General features: G+C 40.3%; 1 protein-coding gene across 1 annotated transcript in view; it reads right to left on the bottom strand.

Annotated features, from left to right (window-relative positions):
• Positions 1-20,559, bottom strand: part of disp1 (dispatched homolog 1 (Drosophila)) — a 107,627-nt gene that overhangs the window by 59,647 nt on the left and 27,421 nt on the right. The window lies entirely within an intron of this gene.

Here is a 20,559-nt window from a genome sequence, read left to right as displayed (position 1 = left end):
CAACATACAGTAAAGGGGTGTGTTTTATCAGGAAATAAAGCAAGTCCTGCATTGAATCATATGACAATTTAAGTTTTACCATCATAGCTTTTGGAGAGTATTTCTGGCTTACCTGTTCTATAAATCATTTCCACATTGGATAAACCGACTAACACAAAGTTGAGTGACTTAGGGAAGGCTTGGAAATAAATACATCCTCTGAAAATTATCTCTGAATGCACAACCAACCGCCAAGATTGTTGTTCTTGATGTTTTCCACGTTGTACGGCTTCAAATTCAGTCAGAATGTGTCAACAGCATAATGCATGTGGTAATTGCAGTTTCCCATTCATGCTTAATTGCAGTCAATGGGGAACAATGATTCTCATGTTTGGCCGTGATTTATTATGTCCTGATTCAACGAATAAAAGAAAGCACCTGGTCAGGAGCTTTCAGACAGCCTGGTTAAGGAAAATAAATGTATGGTGTATTGCAGGGGTAGGCAAGTAAGTTTGGCCGTGGGCCAATTTTTTGCTGAGCCGCAAGATGGCGGGCCAGAACATAATCAAAGCCTAATTCAAGAAATTGATGTTGGTAAGAAGGCGCAGCGCCCCTGTTCAGAAAAAACTCTGATATCGCTGATAACCCTCCCCATCAACACTCTGATGCACAGTCAGATCCGCTGATTGGTTCACTGATGATATAGGCGCCCAATCCAGAGCCTCTGGCTAGACCCGCCCAAAGGGAGGCTCGTCCTCTCTAGCCCCATTTCAGTCCCAAAGCCAGGGCTATTATCTGTATTTTAACAGACTTGTCTTTTAAATTGAGGTGTATTTATTGTTCTCTTCAAAGTTTATTTTTTCTGAAATTTTAGGGAGGATGGTCCTTCCTTTCCTCAAGAGTTATTAACTAGGTAGCATTTTATTCTGATAAGTATTGTCAAGTTCTCTGGGTTTTTGGCATTTATTTGAGTGTTTGCCCACATTTGAGAGGCTTGAGGGACAACTGAGGACGCATGGACAACTGGAATCCTTTTTCCTTTTCTTTATTTAAATTGTCAAGGACACATTAGGATTCTTTCAGGTTGAAAACCTTTAAAAAAATACCAAAGGAAAAAATAAATCAATTATAGCAGTTTTGCTTTGCAATTTAATATATTATAACCTAAATTAATCAGTAACCAAGTATTTTACTCAAACTCAATGTATTTAATAGTTAAATAAGTACTTTAATTGACCTGGTTCCCCCCAATTTGCCATACAGTATGTGACCCGCTCTATCGAAATCAGTCGAAAGTCGCAACGGCTCATTTCAAAATAAACGTGGATTTGCGTAAAAAACTAGTTTTTTCGGGGTTCGGGTGTTTTGTTTGATTTTAAAATAGTCTTGGCTTTCAGAATATGACATTTTTATTTCCAAAATCACACGATAAATACATGTTTGAAGCTTGTAAAGGGAAGATGACAGCTCTCCCTCGCCACTCTGCTCTTCCACAGCGCCGCTTCCCCTCCCTCCGCTGACATTATGAATGTAAGCGAATATGTCGGGACAGAATTTATTTTACCGGACACATTTGAAACTCACCGGTCATGTTTCAATAATAAGAATAATAAGAATGGTGTAGCAGAGTTTCCGTTAGCAGGTAATTACCGGACTATGACCGGATATGCTAATGTTTAAAACTCAGTTAATGGGGCTCATTTTATATTGCTTCAGTTTATAATCGTTACAGATCGAAAAGTTCAGATTCATTATTCAATAAATGATTCCACAAACAACAAACAACATAATTATTATATTCAAACAAACTACTTGTAGTAGATGAAGTACATTATTCAAAAGTTTACATTAACTTTGAATAATAACACGGGACAAAAGGATGCTCTCTTTTCCCCTCTCCCTCCCTCTCTCTCCTGACAGCCCGTCAGTTTCTCAAGCAGCTCGCTAAACAGTGTTTACAGCTATTAGTTAGCTGTGATAGCGATGTTTCCTTGTGTTTTCAATATGGCTTTTTCTTTGTCATTGCTCAAATCCCACATATTATATTATCTTTTATGCAAAAACAAATCCCTGAACAACTAAGCCTCACCTTTAGAGGATAAATGTCAACTGCCACTTACTATTAGACCCTTAACATTTTAGGTTACCATCGCAAAATTCTTTAAATAGGCTGGTTGATTCCCTATATAGCAAGTTTGTGCATAATTATCATGCTACTCATCTTTCCTGTTGATGTGAAAATAACAGTGCTCTACTTTTACTGTTATATACTTTCCATTAATGTATTTGTTTGCATGCACGGGAATAATACCACCTATTCCTGAAATGCGCATACACAGATTAACTCAAGTGTCTCATACAAATGCAGTTTCCTGGCAGGCAACACCGGTCTCATTCCAGCGAAACCCTTTACCCCCTGCCATTTCACTCCATATCTGACATATTAATGTCTCGTTATGGATCTCTACCAAAACCCATCTTATTGGGCCAATAAACCGGCCTACGGAGAGCAGAGCGAGCCAACCTGTCCAAGCCTTTCATTTGATTTGCTTTCTGGCTTTGTACTCTTGATTCACACGTTTCTTATTGGAAAATAAGAATATGCATGTTTGTAAAATTGAAGCACCACATCAGCTTGGCCTTTGCTCCAAGATGGCAGCCAAAATATTTAGGCGACTGAGTGTGTACAACAATTTCTAGACAACATGACCTTCAGGAATGTTTAGCTGGCTAATTATCCCTCCAACTCAACATGTTTTAAAGCACCTGCTTTTAATATGCTCTGCGTTACTCATTTAAACAGGTGTTTCCTTGATCCTATGTTACATATTACATTCTAAGCGGAATATATTTGAGGTATTTCTGCCTCATCTGCCTGAAGCTGTAGCTATAGTGCTTGAACACAATAAAGATAGTCTGCTTTCTACTGTAGAGCTTACCGTGTCTGCTTGCTGTACTCTCATTATGTTCTCAGACAAGTCAATGTCTTTTTTAGGCCCGACCTGGAAGTTAGCATCGCCAGGGCTCCCTTGACAAAAAGCAATGGGATGTTTTCATTTTATTTCTTATTTTGCAGATAATAAGCATTGGGGCAAACAGGATAATGATAATGTTTTGCTCAGCAGGATAATCTCCAGATATTAAATATGGAGCCAGAAGAAAAGAGCTAACGTTTGGAAATGAACAAACAACATTACAATCGCACGTGCATATAACTACCATTAAGCTAAAGGCGTACTCATGTCGGCAAAATAAACTGCAAAAAAAAACACTTAATTCGAGATGAGGGAACCGGACGTGATAAAAAAAAAAACGAATGTCCCGGGTTTTAGCACTTACTCCTGCATCACTCTATATCTTACCAATCATATCGCAATTGCAAAATCTACTCAACTAAAAAAAAAATCCAAATCCTGCAGCCCTTGGGCTCAATAACTATGCCCTTGGAAGGTCAATCTATCTGCCAGCCAACACACTAGTTCACATGCATTCAGGCTGTTAAAGTCACTTGGACAGTGATTGCATATGACACAACTAAGACTATTTAGCATCGTCTTTTTCCAAAACCGCTACATTCAAGCTATCTTCTCAACACAGGGCTATACATCCTGTACTGTAGGTTAACCTGTTAAGCCCCGAGTCTGTTTTTCAGGTCTCAGGCTCGAAAATGACATTCCCAGAACAAATGACTATATCTTCACTTCTAAAAAGGGTAAATTAATCATTTTTTTCTCAAAGCAATGATACACCTGTGAGTTGGATGTAGAAAAGTCAGATTTTTTTTTATTTTAAAGTAAATTCAGAAATTATAGTGTCCTTCCAAAAAAAAACATTACTTTGAATGATGGGATAGTAGACTAAAAGCTTTAGGAATCGAAACTATAACATATAATAAGTACCCTGTATCAAGATTGATGCAAAACAAGTTACATTTGACCTTTTTAGAGAGGTTTAGCACAAAAAAACACTTCTGGGGTCATTTGGGTGGATTTGCCATATTTATGGACCCCCTCGGTCGATTATGCTGATTGACACCTCTTTTGAACCATTAGAGCCAATAGAATCGAGGGGAAGTTCCTAAAATCCATCTAAACATTATTGGTGAATGCATGCAAGCACGCCCAAAACCGGAAGCTGGGTTGTAGCTTTCACAAGCATGCATATGAAATCTCAGTTTTTGAGGGTTTTTGACAAAAATGGAAGGATGGATTATCAGTAATAATTTTAAAGTGACACAGAGACATTGGATTAACCTTGAGCAGCGTTTTTATTCCCTTGAACACAACTTTTGATCACAAAACAGCAAAGATAAGACGTAATTATTATTATGGTTTTGAAAACTGATGTTGTTTTCTTGCTCTGTTCTGGCTGGTCGCTCAGTGAGTTCTGGCCGTGCAGTGATGAGACTTATACCAATGGAATCTGTGGAATCTCAGCTTTCAGATGATATGTCGTTTGTGCAGATAGTATGAAGTATAAAAGATCGTTTTTGTGAGTTATGAGCAGAAATAGCATTAGCCCGTTTTCGCTAAGGGCTCATTTAGACGCTTCTTGTGAGACTTGTGTTTTGTTTCGGTAGTAAATGGTTCATATCGTCAGTTAGCTGAGTTTCTTCCCATTAGGTGGGTATGACACATTCATAGTTTGTTAAATGTTAAGAAGCCCTGAGACACAGTTTCGTGAAAAAAAAGCTTAACAGGTTAATAGACACCAATCTTACTCAGCAGAAGAAAGGAAGGGGAGAAAGTGGATGCTTTTTAACAGTAGCGAACTAATGGCGCATTTCCACTGCAGGGCCTCGCACAGCTTAGTATGGTATAGTTAGGCCTTGGTAGGCCAGGCTCACTTTATGCTGCGTTTCCTTTACAGTTTAGTAGCTGGGGCAGTAACTATAGTAACGCAATGTAGTTGTAGCCGTGACGTCATCTTCAATGCGAACCACAGAAAGACAACATCAGCCGTTAGCTGTTAGCCCTCAGAGCTCACAGCTCCTCATATCTGTTCAGCAGTGGCGAGCCGTCAGGGCCCTCTAGGCCCTCTGTGAGGGCTTAAGATATTCTAAAAAATAGTATTGGAAAACAATAAAAAATATATTTTTGAAGTTATATTTTTCATTAGTTTTATCAAAATAACTTGATTTAATTGTATTTAAAATAACATTTCCAAAGAAATAAATCCTTCGAATCTGCCTGTTCAGTTTCTGTTGGAATGTGAATGGTTAAATGCCAAGTTACTGTGAAGACGGGAGAGCTTGTTGGTCCCTCTGTAGATTCACAGAGGGCCAGCTACAGTATCTCAATGAGAGAGTAATGTCAAATGACAGTACAATTGACCAATTATATCTTCCCTCTAAATGGGTGGGCTTTATTTTCGGGGACTTTTGACAAGATCCGCTTGCTGTGAGGTTTATACATGTGGTACAGTGACGCGTCCTAAAACCCGGAAGTAAGCTGTGCTCGGCAAATAAGCAATGGGATTTCTCCATAGGATTTTGGAAAATAGCTCGAAATAAGGTCTGTGGAACGAACCTGTTAGATAAATGCACGTTTTGTTCAGCCGGATAATATCCACATGTCTACCCTATTTTTATTATTTTCAAAATCTAATCGATGGATTTATGATCGATAGATTTATGATTAGCATAAGTTTGTTCATGATGGCTCACTTCAGTCATAGTGAGGACATCGTTGCGAAATTATTAAGAGAGTCATTTTCAAGATTGAGTTACAATGATAAATTGGAGTGGCAAAGGATCAAGTGCTTCATCCAAAAGGACAGGAGGATGGACTTTGTGTTTAAGTGATTTGATCATCAAAGGTAGGCCTAAGTCATTTTCAATGTGGGCCGCCGTGCCGACTTCATTCATTTTTAATTGTGACTTGGCTGTGGGTGCCCTGTCATGATAGGTGTTTATATAACTGGTGTTGTTTTGTGTGGTAGAGGGTCACTGTCATTGATGCGTTTTGCACCCCGGGCCGCTGTTTTGATATTCCGCTGAAGTATACGCTGTGACGTAATAACTCTTCTTTTTTTTCGAGGGAAGGGGGGGGGGGATGGTGTCAGAGGGCCTAGGTATAAAAGTCACGGCTCGCCACTGCTGTTCAGAAACTAGACAAAAGTTAAACAAGTACAAACCACAGACTGTGTCATGGCGAATACAGTCGTTGGTTTATTTATGTCTGTAGGCCGTTGTTGTGAGTGTGGACGGTCGGAGCATATACAACGTTAGCTTAGCCGATCTCCATTCAGCAAACACGCATTTTAAAAGGTTTTTCGCCTGCCGTCTGTCTGCAGACTTGTCAAAGCATTAATTTATGGTTTTTACTAACCGGTATCAGTATGTTGTTACTTCGGCATCATTTTCAAACGTGTATTACAATTAAATCACGGTAAAATATGTTCATTTTGTTGTAGTTGTAGCCCCCTAGCCAGCGATTCTCTCCGACCATTCAGCAGTCGAGAGTGTTTACGTCACTAGTTTAGCATATTCAGCCTGGTTGTTGGCCCGGTAAGAACCTCGATTTTGGAGGGCCAGAAACTAACTTAGTTTTTTAAGACTTGGGTTTGCATTGACATTCAAGCAAATGAATTAGCAGGGGTTTATTAGCAAACATACTTGTCTATTTTCTCTACCCAAACACAGTTTGGGTAAAGAAGTTGCTCTAATTTAGAAAGAATAAAATAAAATAGAAAGATAAAATATAATGAAAACATTTATACAAACCAAAGAAGTTAATGTAAGTCTTGCATAAAAAAAAAAATATATATAAACTGTTAGGGAATTATTTGCTTAGGTATTCAACCTTTGACACAGTTAATAATTTTCTCCTCTCACTGTCTCCTTTCCCATGGCATAGGTCTACGGCCTTGGGTATTGCTGCCATCTCTTTTAAGGAGGAGCAGCTTGGGCGCATTGTTGTTGCCAGTCTATGACAGAGCACAAGCCGCCATGAGGTAGTTTAGTGTTCAGGGACGTAGGTTCCCTGGCGCACATCTTTTGCTATGGACTGTTGTTATAATCTTGTAATCGAAAATATATGATTAATTTACGTAAATTATGCGCACTTGGTCGCGCCACCGACTCCAGAGGGTTAATATAAAGTGTTACCTAAAAATGTGCACATTGTACTAAAAAATATAAAATATATATTATACATAGGTGTATTAGTATAAATAAGACATGAATGGTGAATTTCAAAGTTTAAGACGGTTTGGATGCTAGTGGTGAAGTATGTCATAAAACTCCCCTAATCCTGAATCAATCCTTACTTTGAGCGTCAGGACACAGTTCTTTATGATGCGATACAACCACTAACGTAGGGAATGTGTAGCCATCTTAATCTTCCTGCAACCCGTCTTTAGGCCCCGGCTGACACCAGCCTTGCCTACAGGGCTTGCATGAGCTCTGGTCAAAGTCTCTTTCTCCTCCAAGCTGGCCATTGTTGTGGGGGATGATAAATATTTACTCTTCCCAGCTTGGCAGGGAAATGAGTGGGAGGGAAAAGGGACCCATTGTGACAGAGGGGTCAGAGACACTGACAAGCCAGCAGCAACTCCAATACACTATAGGACTCTGCACTGGGACAGGCGCAATGCCAGGAATGGTTGTAGCTGGCACGATTTTGTGTGTGTGTGAGAGAGAGAGAGTAGAGAGAGAGGAGAGAGAGAGGAGAGAGAGAGAGAGAGAGAGAGAGAGAGGAGAGAGAGAGATAGAGGATGAGAGAGAGAGAGAGAGAGAGAGAGAGAGAGAGAGAGAGAGAGAGAGAGAGATTGAAAATTAGAAGGAGAGGGGATGGGGAAAAGAGTCAAGCAGACAGTCAGGAAGATGACCACAGAATGAGACTGGCCCAGGGGAAAAAGAGGTCGCTTTTGAAAAGGAGAGTGGAGTAGGTTCCCCTTTGTGAGTTGTTTACATGACAGACCACCAGCGGAACTCACAAGACAATAGAGCGAAGAGGATCCACAATACCAGACAATGCCGACTGAAAGAAAAGAGGCACTGGTGTTATGAATACACATGTCCCTCCAGGCTTCTTCTCCCCACTTACCCACTTCTCCACAAAAGAAACCCAATAGTAATTTTTCAGAGGCAGAACAAAACAAGGCTTTCCGGGGGCGGCCAAGTTGAAATTGTCTATGTAAAAGCAAGTACATTTATTTAGTTGCACTTCTCAACTAAATTAAATAAGGATTGCTTTTAGAAGTGTGGGAAATTAAGTGAGAATGAACATGAAGTCTTTACTTTAAAAAAGAGGGGGCTTTCTTTAAGTCTGGCCCTCCATTGGCATAAAAGGTTTCGGTGCTCCATTTAAGTATCTGCTGTTGTACCACCTAACTCCAGAACAGCTTATTTGTCTTCCTTTTTTATTTTATTTGCAAATTGGGACTATACCTTAAATATTGTTTCACAAACCTGTGTTGTACAATGACAAATACATTTTCTTGAATCTTAAATCCTTGAACCTTGATAGTCCTTTAAATAGTTTGATCCGTGGTCTTTAGAAAGGCTGATCAGATGACATATCAGTTCTGAATTGAAACGTTTTTAATAATCATCTTCTTTTTAGACTGCTCTTCAAATTTGAACTGAGAACAACACAGTGGCCCGGGCCACATACACACACACACAAACCAGCATGCGTAACCGGTCAAAAAGAAAGTGTCGGCATCCATAAACTCCATTAACGTTATCAATTAGTAAGTAAAGAGATAAAGGGTCATTTAAGGGGGAAATGGGGGGGGGGGGGAAATCTGTATTTGGATATCTGTTACAGAAAAAAGAATCTTTCCTGTTAACACTCAAGCATACATGTACAGTTGGTCAGCCAGGTGTCACACAGATATATAAGTTGGGCTTCCTACTCCTGTGATCAAGGCCAGTCGATCTTCAACAAAACTTCTGAACCTACAACAATAAACAGAGCTCAGATTTGCATTGACCTAAAGTTGGTATCCGTGCCTTCCCTTCATTCATCATTTCCTCTCCTGCTCCCGGGTTATTAGATCTGTTTCCTTTCTGGAAAAGCCTTGGAAATGAAGAGTCGGTGAATTCAAAGCAAGAGTTTCTCTGACAATGGGCTGAATTAAACATGAGACCGGTAAACATACATACTGTGGATCTATGAGAGAAGAGTGCAGCAGATACTACACTGTATCGAAACACTGTTAGGGTTTAACTATAAGAGTGCCCTCGTTTGGAGGAAGAGTGATGGTGTGATTTGTCATTGGCTTATCACTTTATCGATAATATAACTGTTATTGTGCATAATAACTCTAGAAGAACTTGGCAGGATACAACATCTGGTACCAGTCCAATATCTAGGGTTGGGTACCGAGAACCGGTTCCGGTTCGGAACCGGTTCCAACATTTCGATTCCAACGGCATCATTTAGAAATGTGAATTTCTGTTCCGCTTTTTCGATGCCTGAGGAAATGTTTCTCGCCGCTCTCCGTGGCCTACTGTATGACTGCGGCGGGGCAGGAAATGTAGCGTTGTACCTACACTTCCTACAGCGTAACCTGAGACCAGGGCCGGCCCGTTGCACTGGCGTTATAGATGTTCGCCTAGGGCGCCAGATCTGTGGAGGCGCTGCGCTGACAGCTCTGGGAGAAAAAAAAAAAGTTTTGACCGTTGGTGCTCATCCTAATTTTCGGCCTTGATGTAACAACATTCATAATTAAGTAAATGTAACACCCTTTTCATCCCGGTTACACTTTTCATTTGCCCTGTACGATGGGCGCTGTAAGTGATGAAAATGGGGGATGTTGGCTTATCTGGCACCCGCAGCTCACAGCCAAAGTGCAGTGAGCGTGGGAGCGAGCGAGGGAGAAAGGGAGGGTGCACCGGTACCGGCGCTGTTGTTATTAGCATCTGGTGCTAGCTGCTCTAACGGAAGAAGAAGATGTTTCTACAATGATGTGGAGGGAGAGTCCTCTCCAGTCAGACTGAGAGGCTCAGTGAGGTAAAGGACTCTTGAGTGTTTTGATAGTTCACTTTAGTCTAAGTTATCTCAGTGGGTCTCAAACGTTTTGATCACAATTTATGTAAACACATATTGCCAAGGCACTCCTTTATAATTATTGGGATAAAACAGGTTTGAAATCATTCCAATGTATACTATAGGACAGTAAACCAGAGATATCTTTTTAAACTGGAGATAAAAAAATATGCATAAATAAAATAGTAAAATAAGATATGAATGAACAACAAAAATAAAATATGTTACATGTATTTGTTATTGGCTATGGTAGGTTATTGGTTATGTTCACATACTTATTTAATTATTCAAATGCAAACCGATCTTTTTCATATGGGTGTTTAGAGTTGTACCCCCTAAATCTAGTCTCTAGTAATTCTGCTTAAAGTGCACCAGATTGAAGCATTTTACTTTAAAATGTTCAAACATTTCTTCCCGGTATGCCTGAGAAGGCAGATATGCTTGTTTTTCTCAACAAGAACTGTTTTTAAATGGGGAGGGGTTTCCTTTAAAAGTTGGACTGTTGTAGCTTCAGTGGTTCTTAGGTTACAGTTACATAGCAGTGAATATAAACAGACTGATTAATGTGAATATTACTGTAAACTAACCTGTGTAAAAGTTTCTCGAAATAAATGTAATTTTTTTTGGTGGAAGAAGCATGTATCATTTTTTTACCCTGCCCCTCAAAGAATCGGAATTGAGAACCGTTAAGAACCGGAATCGAAAAGTAGAATCGGAATCGGAATCAGAATCGTGGAAATTCAAACGATACCCAACCCTACCAATATCCAACAACAAAATTAGTATGCTTCTTTGAATTTCCATTCATCGAGCATATTGTACATTTTTCTCTAAAAACTTCAGACCACATGAATTAGGTCTCAGTTTTCATTTTATTAAATAACATACAGGAAGGGCCCCGATGTACTTGTTATATTGTAACAGTAATAAGGTTTTGGTGATAGGAAAACATTTGTCCAAAGCCAAGTGGCCAATGAAACAAGTGACCAGCCCCGAACTGTGCTTTAAGATGTTAATTATTCATGTCACTTACGGTACTTGAAGGCTGGAACATGCATATTCTGGTGGATAATATCAGGTACATAAAGTGTATTGACCACAGATCCACTGATAGAATGGGACAGATATGTTGGCAAATAGTAATTACATTTTCTTGGAAGTGTTAGTAATGTACAAGTCTCTGTTATTCATCATAAAGCAAGAGTTTATTCATATATTCCAAAAATCTTTCAACATTAGCAGTTATTCATCACCTTTAAGGTCCCTTGATATTAATATGTGGTTTCATTACACCAAGCGTTGTTCATCATAAATCAAATTTTGGATGCATTTCACGTAAAATCATATTTTGGCTGCCTCCTAATAAGTTAATGCACTGATGTCATTTTGCTCCACCTGCGTCTTGTTATACTGAGGCGTTCCTCACACCTCCCTATCACATCAAGTAACACAACAGATTATTAAAATCAACAAATCATAAACTTTAATGAAAACATCATCCTGGAGCCCTGGCAGCTGACGCTTCTAATGATGCAAAGAACGTGCCAACATGAGGTTATTGGACATGAAACGGCGTCTGCAGACAGATATACTGTAGCTTAGATAGCAAACCAGTCATTAGGCTAATAAAGCCTGCTGGATAACCCCAGGCATTGGATGACGGAGCAGCAGTCATTTACAACTCTCTAAGATCAAAGTTAAGAAAGCTGTGTTTGGTGTGCGTGTGTGTGTTGGGCACATTGAGCTGACTGCCATGCCCAAATGTACAGTCAGCCTAGTAATCAAGGGTTCCCAGGAACTACACAGTCAACACAGCTGCCAGCAGGGCAGGGAGGGGATCAGTGAATGGTTACTGGCACAATTGTTTAGCAAGCTAAGAAACAATAGGATCAATCACATAAATCTTTCCGGTTACATTCCCTACAGCCACCTTCTTTTGTTCTTTAAATCAGTCAGTGTGTTTGTGCAGTCCATTGTTAGACTATGACTTTGAATCAATCTTAGAATGGTTTGGGTATGGACTTATTATGTATCTAGACTAGAGAACTGAAGGACACCATAGTTTAAAGATAAGACCAGCTCACTGAATGAGTTACTGTTACTCATGAGGAGCCTTTTACCTTGACTTTACTTTACTTTTCACTGACTATTACTTTGAATCCATCTTAGAATTGTTTGTGTACTGACCTATTATGTATCTAGTAGACATTTCTTTGTGGTGATTGAAGTTCTATAAAGAGAACTGAAAACCACTATTGTTTAAAGGGGACCGATCATGCAAAATGCACTTTTTGATGTCTTTTCTACATAAATATGTGTCCCCGGTGTGTCAGGGAACTCACGCAGCGTCAGAAAATAAAAACCCTCTCTCTTTTCCTCCGTACCCAAATCTCTAAAAACGGGGGAACAACGGAGCTGATCCATATTTGCGTCCGATATGACGTCATATCTGAAATGTGGACCCGCGGCCCAATCAGAAATGTTGCTATCATAAACAATGCCCGACTGTTTTGGATGTAATATGGTCTTTGTTTACATTAGCAAGCATCGCTAACACTCAGTGCTAACATGTACTGGAGAGAGTGGCCGTTTCTCAATCTCGAGGATACTGGCTTCCAAGCCAATATTTCAAGGATGCTACGTCATCGAATGCCGCCGAAGTACTGTTCCAATCTCCAGCATACTTGGAATTCCACCGAGGAATTCGTTTGGGGGAAATTTCGAGGCTGCACATGGGTAGACTTCGCGTCCTTAAAATCCCCACAATGCTTTGCGCACGGACCAATTTCAAAAACCCTTGCGGAGAATTGCTGAGCCGACGCAGCACACATTTAAATGTAAGTATGTAGTGGCGTAGAACATGTGTTGGTAAATATGTTACATTTGTTATCACCAAAAATGTGTTCCGTGAAAGTAAAGCAAGTTCATAATTAGATAGACATCGTGAGGTATTTATTTTCGGTACAGTTTATGTTGAAACCGTTAGAGAGAGTGGCACACTTGTTAGCCTGTTCCATTCTTCTTCGTTTTCCGAAGCCGTGGCTTGGAAGCATACTTGCTTCGTTTCTGAAGGAAGTGACTTTGAAGTACGCGACTACCAAGCCAGCATCCTCGAGATTGAGAAAAGGCCAGTATGTGTAAAAAAAAGCAGGAAATAAAAAAGGAACTCACCTTCTGGTAAACCGGCAAGAGAAAAAGCGTTTGAGCTCCATACTGTTTCAGAAATAATGCTTGATGTGGTTTGGAACATGATATGACGTTTCCTCACGGCAGTATCTGCCGCTAGAATCATAAGTTCCGCCCCCTCTTTTTTTCACTTAAAAACAAAAATAAGCTTTATACCCAGAATCAGCTCTTATGTAACGTGAAATAGAGGGATATGAGGCATGGCTAGAATGGGTGATCTGTTTGGTATTTTGAGCAAAACACTTCATAGTCATGATTTTTAAATATTTGTTATATCTGAGACCTATGCTATTGCCTAAAAATAGCATGATAGGTGACCTTTAAAGATAAGACCAGCTCACTGAATGAGTTACTGTTACTCCTCAGGAGCCTTTTACCTTGCATCTCACTGACTATTACTTTGAATCCATGGTTTGGATATGTATCCAAGAGATGTTTGTGGTGATTCAAGTTACTTCGATATTTGGGAAAGTTTAGAGTATAGGATTTTTCCTGATTAAAGGCTATATATTCTTGAATGTAGAAGGAGAACAGGATGCATCTTTGGAGGAGGGGCAATGTTCATTCATATAATTGTCCATGAATCCAAGTGGCCTCATTCATAAAAAAACTCAGATCATCCGGGTATCTGGGCCCATGAAGCATTTTTAAACTTTTAGACCCTAATGATTTAAATAATGGCTATAAAAGTGTTCATAATGGGTCGTTTATTTATCTAAAAACAAAGTTATACGCTGATATACAAACGTCTCTTTGTCAATTGGAATCTTTTTGGGTCAAAATGGGAAGTTAATTTAGATTTTTGTTTTATATTCGCTGATTTAAACACAGCTTTTACCAAAAGTTGCTGGATCCATTGACATGACTGACTTGGAAGTTGTAGTACCACTGTTTGGCCACTAGGGATATTTTCTTCAAAGGCCAGCGCACTTAATTGCAACATTTTGTCAGGTGTTAAACTGTTTATTTTACCAAGTCGGAAAAAATAAAAGCAAGCCAAAGCAGATGAGCACTGTTATATAACCGTTACAGTTATAGCCCAGACAATAACGGATTTTCGTTTACATAATAATTCATCCTTTTCTATCGATTTTTCTATTTGCTGTTGTAATTTATTGTCTTCTGTTTGCGATTGTAGTAATGTGTTATTTATTATTTGCATGTACAGCACTTTGGCTCGAGCAAAAATCTTTTTAAAATGTGCTATATAAATAAAACCTGATTTGATTTGATCCTTGGCATATATCTTTGGCATTTTTGTTCTGCAAATGTTTTTTACATATCAGCTAATATAAGTACTGATACTGATATAATCGTAATAAAATAACATTTGAAACATTGCACACTGTCTGAACACCGACTTAGTTTAAAGTAGTTGTAACCCACAGAGACACATGTTAATGTTAAGCAGTTCTGACTCAAAATGTCTTATCTTGCAATGTTAGTAACTAAAATCTCGTAATTTTCGACCTTCCTTGGACAATGCCAAACTCTTCCACTTAAGTTTCATAAAATTTAAAAAAAAGTAATGGCTAGAACCAATGATGATCATACTGTAGGATTAGACCAGCTCACTGAGTTTTGGTTACTCATGAAGAGGCAATTAACATCTAATAGAGTAAAGTTAATCATTCTATTTACAGAGATATTTATCTTCAACTACCACACATGACTTCATGCAACCGCCACAATATTATTCACTGCAATTTGTATCTACTTAATTATGACCACAGTTTTCTTTGGAAAATAATGACACTCAAAGGTGAGAACACATGCAGAGGAAAAGTTGATTTGAATGTAGTCAAAACACAGCCAAAAACTGCTAAGCACCACACCAACAAAAATTGTATAATTAACTATTATTATTTGCAGATTTATGACCTGGCTTAAACAGAAAGCTCTAGACTTAGGTCACAGTGTACTTCATTCAAGGCTGGGAAAGGTTTTGAAAGGCCGGGCCGCTGAAGCCTCCAGTCCAACAGAATCAACACCAGACGCTGTCAACCATACAAAGCAGCCACAGCTGCTCCTATCTAGCTGATTTCCTAATTCCCCCATGATTATACATACAAACACACAATAATAAATCCAGGCACGCACACATTACACAGTCAATCTTTTACACATGTGCATGACAACATGCACATACAGTGCAGTAGTAATTTGACCTTAAAGTAAAAACAAATCAAATCAAATCCAACTTCCGCTCAGGTAGCGAATTTGAGGCAGGGATTAAGTCAAATCTCCAGTCAATACAATTGTTACGTGATGTTTATTCTTTTTCCAACGATGAAATTATTGTAAACTGTCCCCCCCCCCTCCCAGTGAGCTGTGGTGTTCCACAAGGAAGCATATTAGGTCCGTTACTGTTCCTAATTTATGTAAATGACATGTCATCAGCATGTGACTGCAACTTGTTCCTGTTCGCGGACGACTCAGCCCTGCTGGTCTCTGACAGGAACAGGTTGCAGGTTGAAAAAACCCTCAGCTCCGAGCTCGGCAGAATCTGCACCTGGCTCGCCGATAATAAATTATCATTACACCTGGGTAAAACAGAGTCCATTCTCTTCGGTTCGAAACATAATCTCAGCAAATCCGACGACTTCTCAGTTGCAGTGGGCGACATTATTGTCACAAGTAAGAAGGAAATTACATACCTAGGATCTATTCTTGAGGCAAACCTCTCCTGTGACAAAATGGCATCCAATGTAATAAAAAAAGTCAATCAAAGAACTAGATTCCTATACCGGATCTCCTCTCTGGTAAACAAAAACACCCTGAAAACTCTGGCAGGAGCACTCATTCAAGGGTACTATGACTATGCTTGCACGTCATGGTACCATAGCACCTCCAAGGCGCTAAAAATAAAACTTCAAACATCGCAAAATAAACTAGTCAGACTACTGCTTGACCTTTCATCTAGAACCCACCTCACCTCTGCCCACTTTGACAACCTAGGATGGCTTAGAGTAGACGACAGAGTACAGCTACTTGCAATGGGCCTGGTCTACAAGATCCACTACACCTCTATGGTACCCATGTACATGTCAACATTCTTCCCAAAGGTCAAGGAATACCATGATCATAACACCAGAGGGAGCTCCACAAATCATGTGAAACCCAGATTTGGCACAAAAAAGGGGGAATACACGTTTCGCAATTATGCCACATCAAGGTGGAACGCTCTTCCCACAACTGTAAAGGAAAGTAAAACTATACTTACCTTCAAAACCTCTCTTAAAGAGCACCTTCGGGGGAGAGCATTGCAAAACTGGCCCCGGTAATGGTACAAATCTCAACCTGTCGTTCAATGGACAGCTTCCCCCCCCCCCATCTATGTATATACTCGCATTTTAGACTCTGTTACTAACTGTATATCTGTAGACTTGGTATGTCTTAAATGTCCGGTTAGGATGTATTAGAACGCAATCTAAAATGAAAATTGTAAATAAGCAATCTGTATGTAAAAAACCACCTGTATGTAAATTGTAAATAAGCCATCTGTATGTAAAATATGTCTTATATGTCTTAAATGATATGATGAATTGGAAATGGAGGACCCTGATGTAAACAAGACGAAAGTCTTTCTCTGGTCTGCATCCCCTTAACAATTGTATGTTTTGAGCTGTACTGTACTGTACCCAATATACAAGCTGTTAATAAACTTTTCAATCAATCAATCAAAACAACAACAGCTTAACCTCTTTTCTTTCCATGTGGCTTGCCCTGGTAAAAACATATATGCCTTTCCGGCCCAATCCAAACTCCTACTGTCTATCATTAAATACCTTTTTACCAGTAGCTTAAAGCTGCCTTCAAATAAAATAAACAACTACTCAAAATAACTTAAAGACTAACTAAGGTTGTTAACGTTAACGCCATTAATCTGGAACCCCTTACGTTAAAAAAAAAAAATGCAATCTGATGATATTACGAAGTTTGACCCAAACTTCCTCCCATAATCCAGTGCAGATTTATAATAACAATTGCATAGCAGTGAAAAGGCAGAGAAAGCGGAGGAATCGGCACACGCTAGATGTACTGTGCTGACCACAGACCTCTGGACCTCAGTTAGAACCATCACTACCTCTGTGGAACACCAAATGCACTCGTTCGCTTTACGTGTGGTGAAGACTGAGAAAAGGCATTTCGCCTAAACAAAAGAATGACATTAAATAATGATCTAATATGAACACACACACACACACACACACACACACACACACACACACACACACACACACACACACACACACACACACACACACACACACACACACACACACACACACACACACACACACACACACACACACACACACACACACACACACACACACACACACACACACACACACACACACACACACACACACACACACACACACACACACACACACACACACACACACACACACACACACACACACACACACACACACACACACACACACACACACACACACACACACACTAACAAGGCAGCCAATGTGCAGGAATGAGGAGGGAAGACAGACTGGCGTCCAACTTGAACCTGTGGAGCCTCTGAACAGAGAGAGTTGTTGGCTGACTGACACGGTCCTGAAAGCCTTTCAGCAGGTCAGGTCAGAGCCGGCCAGACAGACTGAGTGAGTGAGTGTGAGAGAGAAATGTGTCCTGTGTGTGTGATTACTTGTGCATGCAAGGCTGCACAGTTCAGATATATGCTTCAACGTGAAGTCAGTGTTGGAAGAGGTAAAGACACACTCAGCTGTTGATACTTTTTGGTTTTCTTGGTAGGGATCATTTGTGAACACTCATACACAGCAATAACCACAAATTCTCCAGGAAGCATGTTTTGACAGTAAAATGACCCTTAATCCACACATCTGAATAGTCAGAATTGCATGAAACACATCATTATTCAAATGCAGTTGAGAGATTGATGTTTTCCTGATAAAAGCTACTCCTTCCTGGAGTATGAGTCCAAGCGTAAGGGTCTTTGAGGGCGCTGTGAGCTGTGAGATGTGAGCCGTGGGTAAACACCTTCAGCTCGCTCGCTGACCCAGTTGTAGCGAGGTGAAGAACAAGCATCCTCACCTTTTCCCGGGGGCGTGTCTGGACTCGCCAGACAGAGGCACGGGGGGAAAGAAGAGGGCCAGGAAAGGCTGCTTAACTGCTCGGTTTTGAACTCTCTTACATGTTTTCCTTATTAGGCTGCATGTGAATAAGGAACACTGATGAAAGGATACATTAGTTAAAGGTCCCATGTCGTGCTTTTCCGGTTATTACCCGTCCCCTTGTTATGAAGGTTTTTATGCATGTAAACGGTGTGCAGAGTCAAAACCCTCAAAGTACACCCTGTAGCGAGTAAAACTCTAACACAGAAAATACCTCCCCAAAACGCCTCGTTGGTGAAACGTCATTGTCAATTGTTTACTTCCTGGGTACTGTGACGTAGGAATGGCCAGTAGCCGCGCCCAGAGCTATGACACGATACGGTCATGCGTTACCCGGAACCAAATGAACCAATCCGCGGAGCCGTTACGTTAAGCCCCCGCTGATTGGTCCAAATTGACCAATCCACAGACTTCCTCACACACTCAGTGCAGGCAGCTCTGCTGATCTCTCCTCCCGGGCTGCAGGCTGATAACAGACAGTTGGGATCGCGGCGAAATTCTCTCTGCAGACCCATTCTCACAGCGTTTATCGACCCTTTTCTTACTCAATATCAAGCCACACTTATTGTTTTTACTTCGGCTGTGACTTTGTGTGTGCTCAGGGTGAGTTTGGCTGTGTTTCGCTGTGTATCGCTAAACAAGGAAACCACACCTCCACGGAGCTCAGCGCGATTCACAACGTCCCGACCAATCAGAGCACACTGTGCTCACAGGGAGGGTGGGGGCTGGAGCTATTGGAGCTACAACGAGCCGTTAAAGGCAGAGAGTGAAATTCAGTGAATACTAGGGGTGTTGAAAATAATCGTTTCTACGATGCATTGCGATGCGGACGTGGACGATTCGGTATCGATGCAGTGACTGAAGATAATCGATTATAGCGTAGTAATGTTGCTTCCTGATTTTCCGGCCGCGGCTTTACTATAACGTACAATGCGTTTTCTGTCACTTTAATATCAAATCGGTCGGTGACGCAGAGATCAGGGAACAGACGTGACAGCGGCACAGCAACACCAAACACGGAGCAGTCTACTTTATCCACCAACACAAGAACACCAGTCCAGAACCAACAGCAGAAGGACCCGCTCTGAATCACTCCGTGTCGCTGCGGCTCAGAGACACAGGGATTTATGTTTTTCAAAAATAATCGCGTTACAATCATGTCAGGTTTTTGGTGGATTTAATTAAGTCTTGGATTGCAAAGTATGAATGTCCTCTAGCAATTTTCAGACGATATATATGTGTGTAAAGTTTGTGAAGGCAGGAGGAAAAAAGCTTCCGCGATCACCGTCTCCTCTCCGTTCCTCCAAACCCCGCCCCCTCCCTGAAAATAATGAGTGACAGGCTGATAGTGACCCGATAGAAACGTTATTATTCATTTAATCACTGAGATATAATGAAGCTAACTTAATCTCATACATTCATGGGATTAATGTAACAGTAAGACAGAGAATGTAAGTGTGCACCCACATGCAGTATTTTAGTTGTTGTATGCTATTGTAAATACTCCTGTTGTCTGCTGTGTTCAGACTCAAGTCCTGTGTGTGATGCCACATTCAGGACATTCAGTGTCCTTTCTTTAACAGAAGGCCGTTGCTAGAAGCTGCAGCTAGACTGCAGAAGCATTCGTTTTTTGTTTTTGAGGATGGAACAACTTCACACACAGATATAGGGACGCTAGACCTATACAATTAATTTATTTTGGTTTATAAATGAATGTCAATACATTTATATTATTGATTTCTGAAGCACTTTCTAAATAATAAAAAGAGAGTTCATATGTATTTACTGCATGTATGCATTGATGAAAAATAAGCCATGTGCAGTAATATAGAAAATTGAGGATGCAACGCATTGGTATGAATCGTGATGCATCGGGATATCGAATCGTTGACAGGATAATCGTAATCGAATCGAATCGTGAGACCAGTGAAGATGCACAGCCCTAGTGAATACACGTAGTTTACAGAGATGCTGTGTGAGAAACCAATGTGAGTTTGGAAAATTGATATAAATCTATTCTAGTAGACCTCAACAATGGAATTATGATCAGTGGAAATGGCCATGACATGGGACCTTTAAGTTACTGAACAGTACTGAGCAAAGGGAAGGATGATGTTATGTTGGCTTTGTGATAGGGACTCTATTGAAGCAGCAACACCAAAATGAGGATCTGAAAAAATACTATATATTGTGTTGAGATTCCAATTGTAAGAAATGAGAGGCCCTGATTTAGCCTA

Source organism: Gymnodraco acuticeps, unplaced genomic scaffold (assembly GCF_902827175.1).
Source record: "Gymnodraco acuticeps unplaced genomic scaffold, fGymAcu1.1, whole genome shotgun sequence".
In the NCBI taxonomy this organism is placed as follows: domain Eukaryota; kingdom Metazoa; phylum Chordata; class Actinopteri; order Perciformes; family Bathydraconidae; genus Gymnodraco; species Gymnodraco acuticeps.
Note: the sequence above shows the minus strand (reverse complement) of the source record. Positions and strands in the feature narration are given on the sequence as shown.